General features: G+C 45.1%; 1 non-coding gene across 1 annotated transcript; it reads right to left on the reverse strand.

Moving 5' to 3' along the window:
* Positions 1-3,330: 3,330 nt before the first annotated feature.
* On the reverse strand, positions 3,331-3,412 carry trnal-uaa (transfer RNA leucine (anticodon UAA)). Its single transcript has one exon. It is a non-coding gene; the product is annotated as a tRNA-Leu (tRNA).
* Positions 3,413-9,356: the final 5,944 nt, after the last annotated feature.

The raw sequence follows: 9,356 nt of genomic DNA on the forward strand, positions 1-9,356 counted from the left end.
CATCTCCAGCCCTCACTTTATCCGAGGAGAGAAATTGAACGAAGTTTGACACAGCAATTAATCGGAATGGTATTCCTTTTCACCATGGCAGCAGATGTGGGCTAGCAAGTTCAAAGCCAGGTTTGCTGAAGAGAACAACAAGCAGGAACGCTCCATTCCCACCAATCCACTTTTCCCAAGGGAACAAAGTCGCTCCTGCCTGGTTTGAACTAGAGGTGTTTCGGGTGCGACCCAAATGGAACAACGAGGTCACAACCGAGCCACCGAGCCAGCTGCTCTTTATCTATCACTGACATTTCCGTTCCGAATAGACCAATGTTGGCCAGGGTTATTAGCACGATTGAAAAAAAAGGATATCACGTGAAAATGCTCAGGAAATACTGACAAACAGGTTGCCAGGTTTGCCGAGTTTGGAATGTAGGGCGATGCTGAATAGGCGCGGGCAATTTTCCTTGTAGCGCCGAGACAGAGGAATGTTCCTAACTGCACACTTAAACAGGATGGCCAGCAGGGCTGTAGACATCGCCACATATTCACAGCCACAGCGCAGTGACATTTGAAAAGAAATTCACGCAGCAGTTATTTGGAATGATACTTCTTTTTACCACTAGAGTAGTGATGGGCGAGTAAATGCAAAACAAGGTTTGATGATGAGGCTGCAATAAAGCCCCATCGATCACCATCTGGGAAACTGTCGCCCTTAAAGCGGGAACAACAATATTTCTGCTCAGCTCTGAACGAGGCCACTTTCTGCAGAAACTGATGCTTCTACTCTCCAGAAAGGTATCATTGCCCGCCGACTGCATTCTTGAAAATAGTAATTATCTGTGCTGGAAACATCCACCTATATTCTGAACAAGGAAGAATGTGTATCGAATAAAACCATACACGGCAATTAATTGGACGTGCATTCCCTTTCACGACAACGGCAGGAATGGGCAGGGACATACAGAGTAAGGTTTACTGACCAGATCAGAAAGCAATTACCTTCATCTATGTTAACACACAAGCCAATTGTTTTTACTGCCCGGATATTTGAAGGACCGATCCTTCCCATGGGAGGTGAAGGTGATAACTGCTCCCCCGCACAAACACAGTGGGGCCAGAGACCTGATCGAGCTGTCCCCCCGCGGTGATTGCGTTGTTCAGAACAGATTGGGTTTGCCGTGCACGACTGAAACTCAGCGCGATCACCCAGAGACACGGTGTAACAGCCGCCAGCAGATGTGGAGGGGTTTGGGGCGGATGAAGACCCAGTCTGGGAAAAAAGACTGGGTCTTAAATTCAAGGGGAATGAGTGTTACAGGGAGAAGACTGGAGAATGGGATTGAGAGCAATATTAGCCATGATAGAATGGCAGAGCAGATTATGGGCTGAAAGCTCTAACCATCATCCTATACATTCCGGTCTCTGGTCATCTGGTATCTAAGGAAATAGAAACAGAGTTAATTGTTCATTTCCAAGTTCTTCGGTCATAAATGAGCAAAGTGAGAGATGGGACAGATCTGATACAAATTTAAAAGCTGGGAACATGGTTGGAGAGGAAAATAAAATACAAGAGAATAAAGTTGGAAGTCAGAAGATAGTCAATAAAAAGGAAGACTGTACAAATCCAGAGGGAGATGGGCATGCAAAAAGAAATTTCACGAGTCCCGAAGTCTTAACACTCTTCCTTTCCAAAATGCAAGCAGACCTGCTGAGATTTTCAGCAATTTCATTTGTTGGTTCCGAAACAGAAGATGGTAGTGATCCTGGACCAATCAGCTCTTACATGCTTTGGGGATGTGAGACGAACCCGTTCACCCAGATCACTTCTGTCCCACTGTGAAACCTCACAATCCTGCCCCACCCCCACCCCTGTTACTGACAATAAACTGTCCATTACGTGAACCCCCATGAGCACACAAGGTCATTTTCCGTGTGAATTGTGAAACGTTCAGGCGAGTTCGCCTAGGTTTCCGTCAGAACGGTCTGAATCACTTCATTTTGGTTCAGGACCATTTGACATTGAGCAGTCACTGTCAGACCCCGTCCCCCCAACAAGTAGACATTCGCGTTCTGTGTCTCTGAGCACTCTGTTTGGTGGACGTTTGGAGTGGAAACTGACGTTTTGAAAGAGACACAATTCATCGTATATTCGGCCGCACTGATAAACCTGTCTCTGGCACTTCCAGGAAAGTGGAGACAGCTTTCACTCAGAAACCGACGTGTGATGAAACACAGTCGGATCCACGTGTCAAAAACGACCCCTGCACTGGGTTGCAATCCTGCAAGTGGAGTAGAGGGCTGGATTTCTTTAAAGGAGTGAAAGGGCCCATCGTGAGGCTTGAACCTACGGCCCTGAGATTAAGCATCTCATGCTGTACCGACTAAAGTAGCTGGGCCTGGCTCACGATTAATTAGTGTGTCATTTCATACTGAGCATATTTCACCTGGCATTGCAATTTGCAAGGATCCAGTTCATTCCTGCCAATCACAAATGTCATCATCCACACTTTCCATTTCTCAGCTAGTATTCGTTCAGAACATTATTATCTATTTAGCACTTATCTCTGGATTTAAGATTCAATATACATATTTTCATATTTTTATCCTCATCTTTAGGTGGCCGGAATGATTCCCAATCACTCTGGCAGACGTTAAATCAATTGGGACATTCCCTAAGGAAACGCAATCATTCCTGTTTCGGGTGTAAGCAATCCCACCTGCTGCCGAGACAGAGTCCTCACAGTCAGCACTTTCTCTATCCTTCCTGCCAACAACTTTCCCCACTTCTTATTTGCGACACAGGAGTTTTGTTTATGAAACACTCCAAGGACTGCAACAATCTTCTGAAGCCATTCTCAACTTAAAGTGGAATTGTTGTCCCTCACACGCGGGAAGAGCCGTTCCTGGGGAAGGATTTTCCATGTGCTGTGTCCCAGGGCTGAGCAGGAAGCCGGTGATTGAAGCTGCAGTAGCCGCTTTCTGTAGGCAGCGGGCCCTTGGAGAGATTGGGGCCACATCCAGCTGCGGACTCTGCTGAGTTCTCGTTGTTGCAGTGTCAGTACATGGTTGGTCTCAATGCTTGAACTGAAATCGTTGAGGCTCGGTGCGAAGGGCAGGCTCGAACCACCAAACTTGCAGCCAAACGTGCTGACTATTTGAGACACAGAAACTGGTACGATATTCATCGTAAAGCAGTGCAGATGAGGGGGCTCCGACAGCAAAGTGTCCCACTGACTGTCCCAGAGTCAGTCTGGATTAGAGGCCTGACCGGCTGCAAACGCAACAACGGAAATGTGCAGGGCCTGCTAAGTTCCTCTGCCTGAAGAAGAACAGCCGCGATCTTGGTAGCGGTGGGATTCGAACCCACGACTCGATAGAGACTGGAGCTTAAATCCAGCGCCTTAGACCACTCGGCCACGCTACCCTACAGGCGAAAAGCGCACAAAATTGTCATTACTAATGTTTCAGCGTCGCTTCACTTCAGCAATAACAGATCGTGCATTCAGTAACGAACGTGGTGCAATTTAGAAAGTATTTGAAAAGGTTTGCAAGGTTTGCACTGTTTGGACAATAGCACGAAGCTGAATAGGCTTCGACAGTTTTCCCTGGGGCTTCAGGGCTGAGGAATGGCCTTACAGAATTTTAAAAAGTCATGAGGCAGACGGTCAGAGAAAAGAGTCAGGGAGTAAGTTTTACATAAATTCATAGTTTTTGAGCTCAAGATTTCTACATGAATGAATGCAGTTTTTGAGCAAAGTACAAAAACTGCATGCAAGTACAAACTCACCCACAAAATATCTGTGTGCATGTGGGTCTTTGTCTGTCTGTGTGGGTGTGTCTGTCTGGGGTGGGGGTTATGAGTGTGAGAAAGTGTGTGTGTGTGTGTGTCTGTGTGTGTAGTGAGTGCAGAGTGTCTTAAGTCTGTGAGGGGGTGCATGTGTGAGTGTGGGAGTGTGCGTGTCTATAAAGCTGTGCGTGGGTGTCTGTGTGCCGTCTGTATGTATCTGTGTCCGTGTGTGTGTGTAGAAATATGTGTGTGTGTGTATGTGTGTGTGTGTGTGTATAGTGCAATGGTGATCACCTGTAATGTGACATGAACCCAAGGTCCCGGTTGAGGCCCTCCCTATGGGTACCGAACTTAGCTATCAGCCTCTGCTCGGCCACTTTTCTCTTCTGCCTGTCCCGAAGTTCACCTTGCAGGATGGTCACCCGAAGGTCCGAGGCTGAATGCCCTGGACCGCTAAAGTGTTCTCCAACTGGGAGGGAACCCTCCTGTTGTGCGGTGCCCATTCATCTGTTGTCGTAGCCTTTGCTCGGTTTCCCCAATGTACCATGCCTCCAGGCATTCTTGCCTGCAACGTATAAGATAGACAAAGTTGGCTGAGTCACATGAGTACCTGCCAGGCAAAAGGTGGGAGGTGATCCAATGCGTAATAGTGGTATCCATGTCCACACTCAGACACGTCTTGCCGCATGAATTTATGTAAAACTCCATTATCTCACTTTTTAGATTAGAATCAATCTAAACATCATGGTATAGACCGAGAACACAGGGGTGGATTCTGGATCAGCGGTGCTGGAAGAGCACAGCAGTTCAGGCAGCATCCAAGGAGCAGCAAAATCGACGTTTCGGGCAAAAATCCTTCATCGGGATTAAAGGCAGTGAGACTGAAGAGTGGAGAGATAAACTAGAGGAGGGTGGGGGTGGGGAGAAAGTAGCATAGAATACAATGAGTGAGTGCGGGAGGGGATGAAGGTGATAGGTCAGGGAGGAGAGGGTGGAGTGGATAGGTGGAAAAAGAGATAGGCAGGTAGGACAAGTCCGGACAACTCATGGGGACAGTGCTGAGCTGGAAGTGTGGAACTAGGGAGAGGTGGGGGAAGGGGAAATGAGGAAACTGTTTGAAGTCCACATTGATGCCCTGGGGTTGAAGTGTTCCGAGGTGGAAGATGAGGCGTTCTTCCTCCAGGCGTCTGATGGTGATGGAGGTGCGGTGAAGGAGGCCCAGGACCTCCATGTCCGCGGCAGAGAGGGAGGGGGAGTTGAAATGTTGGGCCACAGGGCGGTTGGTTGATTGGTACGGGTGTCCCGGAGATGTTCCATAAAGCGCTCTGCTAGGAGGCGCCCAGTCTCTCAAATGTAGAGGAGACCACATCGGGAGCAACGGATACAATAAATGATATTAGTGGATGTGCAAGTAAAACTTTGGTGGATGTGGAAGGCTCCTTTAGGGGTTTGGATAGAGGTGAGGGAGGAGGTGTGGGTGCAGGTTTTACAGTTCTTGCGGGGGCAGGGGAGGTGCCAGGTTGGGAGAGGGCGTGGACCTGACCAGGTAGTCACGGAGGGAACGGTCTTTGCCGAAGGCGGAAAGGGGTGGTGAGGGAAATATATCTTTGGTGGTGGGGTCTGTTTGGAGTTGGCTGAAATGTCGGCGGATGATTTGGTTTATGTGAATGTTGGTAGGGTGAAAGGTGAGCACCAGGGGTGTTCTGTCCTTGTTACGGTTGGAGGGGTGGGGTCTGAGGGAGGAGGTGTGGGATGTGGACGAGATGCGTTGGAGGGTATCTTTAACCACGAGGGAAGGGAAATTGCGGTCTCTAAAGAAGGAGACCATCTCGTGTGTTCTATGGTGTAACTGGTCCTTCTGGGAGTAGATACAGCGGAGGTGGAGGAATTGGGAATACGGGATGACATTTTTGCAAGAGGTAGGGTGGGAAGAGATGTAATCCAGGTAGCTATGGGAGTCGGTGGGTTTGTAAAAAAATGTCAGTGTCAAGTTGGTCGTCATTAATGGAGATGGAGAGGTCCAGGAAGGGGAGGGAGGTGTCAGAGATGGTCCAGGTAAATTTAAGGCCAGGGTGGAATGTTTTGGTGAAGTTGATGAATTGCTCAACCTCCTCACAGGAGTTCATTTTCAGGTCCTGACTTTGTGCGAGATGGTTAATTAAATATAACCTGGAGATGTAGAGACTCCTCATTTTAAGGCACTGACTGTGTGGTGGCTGGTTAAAACTTTTATAACCAGGATATTTACAGTTTCTACAGTTTGGGGCACTGACTCTGGGCTGGCTGGTTAAATGAATACATATAACCAGGAGATTTAGAACCTGTTCAGTTTAGGGCACTGACTGTGGGTTGGTGGCTTAAATAAATACATATAACTAGGAGATTTACAGTCTCCCCTGTTTAGGGTTCAGATTATGTGCTGGATGGATTAATATATATATATATAGATATACACACACACACACACACACACACACACAGAGAGAGAGAGAGAGAGAGAGCCGGGAGATTTCGAGTCTCCTCCGTTTCGGGCACTGCCTCTTTACTGCCTGTTTAAATACATGTATCCAGGATATTTAGTGTTTCCTCATATTCGAGCACTGACTCTGGGCTGGCTGGGTCAATATACATAACTAGGGGATATAGAGAATCCTCACTTTAGGTCACTGACTCTGTGCTGGCTGGTTAAATATATGCATGTAACCAGGAGATTTAAATTCTGTTCAATTTAGGGCACTGACTCTGTGCTGGCTGGTTAAATGTATATAGCCAGGAGGGTTAGAGTCTCCTCAGTTTGCGATACTGACTCTGGGCTGGCTGGTTAAACAAATAGCTATAACCAGGAGATTTAGTGTCTGTTCAGTTTAGGGCAATGGCTCTGTGCCTGCTGTTTAAATATATATATATATATATATATATATATATATATATATATATATATATATATATAATCAGGATATTTAGGGTTTCCCCAGTTTTGGGCACTGGCTCTCAACTCTATGATTAAATAAACACATATAACGAGGAGATTCAGAATCTCCTCAGTTAATGCATTGATTGTGGTCTGGCGGATTAAATAACTAGATATAACCAGATTTAGAGTCGCCTCAGTTTCCGGTTAAACAATGTGCTGAATTTATAAATACACATAAATTACCAGAAGATTTAAAGTCTCCTCAGTTAAGGGCACTGACTATGTGCCATCGGTTTAAATATATATATAACCTGGAAATTTAGAGTCTCCTCAGTTTGAGCACTGTCTCTGTGTTAGCTGGTTAAACATATATATATACAACCTGGAGATGTAGAGTCTCCTCTGGTGAGGGCACTGACTCTGTGCTGTCTGTTTAAATATATATAACCACGAGATTCAGATTCTCCTCAGACAAGGCAGAAAGTCTGTGCAGGGTGGTTAATTAAATATGCATATCCAGGAGATTTAAATTCTCCACACGTTAGGGCACTGACATTGTGCTGGCTGGTTACATAAATATATATAATCAGGAGATTTAGAATCTCCTCAGTTTAGGCACTGACTCTGTGCTGACTGGTTTAATATATATAACCAGGGCATTTAGTGTCTGCTTATTTTCGGGCACTGATTCTGTGCTGTGTCCTAACACATACATACTCAGGAGATTTAGAGTCTACTCAGTTATGGGCACAGCCAGCACATTTTCTGAACCCTAAAATGAGCAGACTCTATATTTCCTGGTTACATATATTTATTTAACCAGCCAACACAGAGTCAGCACTGACTTTATGCTGGCTGACTAATTTCAAAACAACAGGAGATTTAGAGTGACCTCAGTAAATGGCACTGTCTAATTAAATATATATAACCAGAAATTTAGAGTCTCCTCAGTTTAGGGTACTGACTCTGTGCTCGATGGATAAAGACTCATAAATTACCAGGAGTTTTAGAGTCTCTTCATTTCAAGGTACTGACTCTGTGCTGGCTGGTTGATTATCAGGAGATTTAGAGTTTCCTCATTTCAAGGAACTGACTGTGATGTCCGTTTAAATATATACAACCAGGCGATTTAGCGTCTCCGCAGTTAAGGCACTGACTCTGTGCTGGCTGGTTAATTATATATAACCAGGAGATTTAGAGTCTCCTCAGTTTCGGGCACAGACTCTGTGCTGGCTGGTTAAATAAATAGATACAACCAGGAGATTTAGAGTCTCTAGTTTCGGCCACTGACTGTGTGTTTAATAAGCATATCTAACTAGGAGATTCAGAATGATCTCAGTCTAGGGCACTGACTCTGTGCTGGCTGGATCAATAAATATCACCAAAAATTTCGAGTCTGCTCATTACAAGGCATTGAGACTGTGCTGGCAAGTTAAATAAATACATATAAACAGGAGATTTAGAGAATGTTTAGGGCATTGACTGTGCTGGCTGGTTAAATACAGAAACATAAACAGGAGATTAAGAGTGTGCTCATTCTATGGCACTGACTCTGCTGCGTATTCAAATATACATAACCAGGAGATTTAGAGTCTCTTCAGTTTGGGGCACTGACTGTGCTGGCTGGTTAATTGTATATAACCAGGACGTTTTGGGTCTCCTCAGTTTAGGGCACTGACTGTGTGGTGTCTGGTTCAAATTTGTATAACCAGGATATTTCGACTCTCCTCAGTTTGTGGCACTGACTCTGGGATGGCTGGTTAAAACAATAGATATAACTAGGTGATTTAGAGTCTCCTTAGTTCAGGGCACTGATTTTCTACTGTCTAGTTAAATAAATATATAAAACCACGGGATTCTGATTCTCCTCAGTCAAGAGCACTGACTCTGTGCTGGATGGTTAAATAAACATGTATGTCCAGGAGATTTTAATTCTCCACAATTTAGGGCACTGACATTGTGCTGGTGATTTAAATAAATATATATAACCAGGAGATTTAGAGTCTCCTCAGGTGAGGGCACTGACTGCAGGCTGGCGGATTTAAAAAAAATATATGACCAGGATATTTATAGTCTCCTCTGTTTGGAGCACTGACTCTGGGTTGGCTTGTTAAAAAAATACGTATAACCATGAGATTTAGAGTCTCCAAAGTTTTGCGCACTGACTCTGCGTCGGCTGGTTAAATATATATAACCAGGAGATTTAGAGTCTTCTCACTTTTGGGCACTGACTTTTTACTGGTTAGTTAAATAAATATATATAACCAGGACATTTAGCATCTCCTCAGTCAAGGGCACTGACTTGGTGCTGTTTGTTTAAATAAAAATAACCACGAAATTCAGATTCTCCTCCGTCTATGGCACAAAATCTGTGCTGGATGGTTATATAAACATGCATATCCAAGAGATTTAAATTCTCCATAGTTTAGGGCACTGACTCTGTGCTGCCTTGTTTAATACACATAACCAGGAGATTTAGAGTCTGCTCATTTTCGGGCACTGACTCTGTGCTGTGCCTCGTTAATACATATATATATTATCACATTTAGTATCTCCTCAGGTTAGGGCACTGACTGTGTTGGCTGATTAAATATATACAACCAGGAGATTTAGAGTCTCCTCATTTTGGGGCACCAACTCTGTTCTGGCTCAGTTATGGGCACAGCA

This window comes from Chiloscyllium plagiosum, unplaced genomic scaffold (genome assembly GCF_037043375.1).
Source record: "Chiloscyllium plagiosum isolate Xiang-an unplaced genomic scaffold, Cpla_swu_hap1 HiC_scaffold_18, whole genome shotgun sequence".
Lineage (NCBI taxonomy): Eukaryota > Metazoa > Chordata > Chondrichthyes > Orectolobiformes > Hemiscylliidae > Chiloscyllium > Chiloscyllium plagiosum.